The following is a 3,996-nucleotide window of genomic DNA, read 5'->3' on the forward strand; positions in this document are numbered from 1 at the left end:
AAAAATAATCTCCGAGAAGTTTCAGGTCATTCCGAGAACTTTTGTTTCTGCACATAAATAACACCATGGCAATTTTGCTGAAAACAGCGTCAGTCCGGGTTAGTTCCATTCAAATCATGCAAGTTAGAGTCCAAAACAAGGGCAAAAGTGTTTGGAAAAGTAGATACGACAGAGACGTATCACTCATCCACGCCTTCAGACCAGGATCCTTGCATCGCGTCCTCTCGCTTCATCCGCGCCGTCGTCCACCTTCCCGAGGCAGCTCGTACGACCGTCTCATCCATCGCGCCGGGATATTTCCCTTGCTGCCACCGTCTGCCCTCCTAGATCTGCTTCCGTGCCACCGACAGCCATCGCTACTGCACCACCCTCAACGTCTCAGTAGATGCTTACACGGCGCCACACCAGAGGCGGTACTCTTTTGTATCTACTCAAGTTACTTATCTCAGCAAGAAAATAGATCGTCACTACGTTACTGTGATTTCTTGTCGATCACTTAGAATTTTACTTGTTAGTAGAAACCAGGCATTGGTTGCGAAATTGCCTTTGTCCGGTTTGCATCTTCAGATCCGCCATGGCACGCTCACCATTATACTCGCAATGCTTATGGTTTCCCCTTTTATATTCAACGTTACCTTAAATGACAGTCGACCAAATTTCAATTTGGAGTAAGTCCATTTTGGGGAGTTTGCCGGAGTTTGCCGGAGTTCACCGGAGGGAAGGATGGGGCTCGCCGGAGGGCTGCCCCATTATCTATCTTAGGGTTTTGGGTCGGTACAGTGGTTGTGGGGGTAGTCATCGGGCTATGGTGGGGCCTCACTGGAGGCAAAAATCGACGAGGGTGGGTGGGTGGGGGTGGGGTTGGCTAGAGGGATGGCTGGGGGCGGCGGAAGACCGGACATGGTGGGCGGTTTAGGGAAGGGCGGGGGTCGGTGGTTCGTCCGGCGGCCCGTGAGGTGGTCTGTAGGGGAAGAATAAGAGGCGAGGAAGAACAAGGGTTAGGAGACGTAGGATCTTCATCCAACCGCCTAAAATGGTCGATTGGCCCAAATGACGAAAGTCAGGTGACTTGCATGTAGACATTGCCATATATTCAGTACCATCATCGTAGGTGCTTCGAGACATGCAAGCAGTGCTCCTCAACCCATCAAGCTAAACAACATACCACTCGTAATTCCAAACTTAGTTGCTCAAATACGAATCTGATATGATGCTGACATGTACTAAAACAGAGAATGTTTAATTGGTCAGCTAATGTTCCTACTCTACTTTCGAAAAGCACGTGCGCCACATATCAAGGGACGGCAGGGAGTTGCATTCTTTATGCACTCTGGTTCATCATGTGTGGGCAACGAACATTTTATTATCCATAATCTGCTTGCTCTTCTTTAGCATGCTCCTCTTTTGTTCTTCTTTAATAAGCACTCTCTTTGTTCCTAAATATGTCTTTGTGGAGATTCCTCCATGGACTACATACGGAGCAAAATGAGTGGATCTACACTCCAAAATGTATCTATATACATCCATATGTGATCCATAGTAGAATCTCTACAAAGACTTGTATTTAGGAACAAAGGGAGTATAATGGTAGTACAGTATGTTCCTTGTAGTGAAGAGGAGCAGGGACATTTGAAGTGTACATGTCTATTCGGTCGCTTTTCATGGATGCTTTCAACTCTTCGTGTTGGTCTTCATGTCGCTTTTCATGGACGCTTTCAACTCTTCGTATTCGGTCATATGTGTCGCCTTTGAGAGTTAGACTGGTAGTAAGAACATTGCGCCTTCAGTGGTAGAGAGTTGGTGTCCAAAGCCTTTCTAGTCGTATCAGCAATACTAGCACATATTTTCCAGCAAGTTTCACTTTCCTGATTTTACTCGCGATGCTTAGGGTTGTTTCCCATTATATTTACACTATGATATGCATAGGTGCTTTGTGTCCTACTAGCATCAGTCCACCCTTTAAAGCTAAATAACACACCAATCATAATTCCAAAGCTTAGTTGGTCCAATACGAATGTGACATGATATTCATAATAGTTAATAGATATACATTTAATTGGTCAACTAATGCTCCCAGTTGAGTTTCCAAATGCCTGTGGCCACATAGAGAGAGACAGCATGGAATTGCATTTCTTTGGATGCTCTGATTCATCATGGGTGAGCAACCAACATTGTATAGAAAGAAATGAAATCTCCATAATATGCTTCCTCTTCTATTCTTTAACATGTTCCTCTTCTATTTTTCTTTAATAAGTATAGTATGTTCCTCGTCAGGAAGGCAAGCAGGGACATCTGCAGTCGATAGGTATATTTGGCTGCTTCTGTAAGTTGCTTTCGGCAATTCGAGTTGGTCTGCCATAATATCTAGGAAATACTAGGAGTTGTGCGGCCTTTGAGAGACTAGAATGATAGTAACAGTAGTATGCCTTCAGGTGAATAGAGCTGACTCGTAAGTGATCGATAGGCTTTCGATTAGTAGCGGCAATACAACCCCATATTTTCCAGCTAGTTCCACTTCCTTGATTTATTTATGATGCTTATGGTGTCCCCTTTTATCGACACTACAATCTGCATAGTGGCTTTGTGTCGTAATAGCAACACTCCATCCTTCAAGCAAAACTACATGCCACTCATATTTCCAAAGCTTACATTTAATTGGTCAGCTAATGTTACTACGTGAGTTTTGAAATGCATGTGCGCCACATATAGACATGTTGGAATAATATTACTCTGTGCACTCTCGTTGTCATGGTTTCGCAATAAACTTTCAATCCAGTGATAGCACACGAGGGTTTACAAGGAGCCCCTATTATATTAGAATATCCTCTGCATTACAAAGATAATCTCACTACTATTTATGTTGTCATGCTTCTCAGATATTGAACAAAATCACGATGAATATGAGAATGCACACATCAGAAGAGTATCGCGGAACTGTGCAATGACTAACAAACAGGGTATCAAGGCACTGAGTTCCATTCTGGATGGAATGAAGCCCACACACTCTGCACCTACAGATTCGTGTTTAGAATATGATCCTAATGACTATTCTGAGCTCAAGGAGTCAAAGGCGGATGGCCTATCATGTTCACCCTACAATGTGCATGTTCTAATTTGGTAGGGTTTTATTGGTTGCACGTAACTTGTGTATGGTGTTTTGCATTTCTTCTACTTCTTTGCACCGCCATCTTCTTAGTTTACTCATCATATATGTGAAGATGACATTCCCACCCATTATCAATATGCATTCCATTTGTCATCATACCATATTTTTCCATTCAAATGTTGTTCTTGTGTATCAGACATCCAAAAGGAAGAGAGTGATTGTAGAACCTGAAGGAGTAGTAGCAAAGTCCTTGAAAAAGGTGGTGGTGCTGCAGAAATCAGACAACACCCCACTTATATTGGTGATAGAACCAGCGCCACAAAACCTAGGATATCGTCACGATGTTGCTCGCTGATTTGCTCTTGTTAGTACATGTTGTCTTGTATCGCTGTACTTACATTCATACCTGGTTGATTATGTGACATCAGTATGCATGATAACCTGCATATCCACTGTTCGCTCCTAATTATTAGATCTATATTAATGCTTACATTAATGTAGAATAAACCCAATGCTTATGAAGAAGTTTAGCTCTACATTGTTCTTGTAAGTATTTGTTGTCCTTTATAAATGTACTTATACTATCAGCTAATTGTTCATATACCATAACTTTGCAGCTTATTTTCCCTTGGCATCCATTTTGTACACATCAAATATGTTTACTCTTACCAAGATGTTGAATAAAACCAATGGTGCTGAAGATGTTTAGCTCTACATTACTCTTGTCAGTACCTTTTGGTTGTATGATGTACCTACATTTATAGCTAGTTAATTATGTAGCATCACTCTGCATCTTAGCTTAAATAATATCCATTTGTTCCTATATTATCGCTTCTATATTTACTCTTAACAAAATGTAGAATAAAGTCAATGCTTATGAAGAAGACTTT

This window comes from Triticum dicoccoides, chromosome 1A (assembly GCF_002162155.2).
Source record: "Triticum dicoccoides isolate Atlit2015 ecotype Zavitan chromosome 1A, WEW_v2.0, whole genome shotgun sequence".
In the NCBI taxonomy this organism is placed as follows: Eukaryota; Viridiplantae; Streptophyta; class Magnoliopsida; order Poales; family Poaceae; genus Triticum; species Triticum dicoccoides.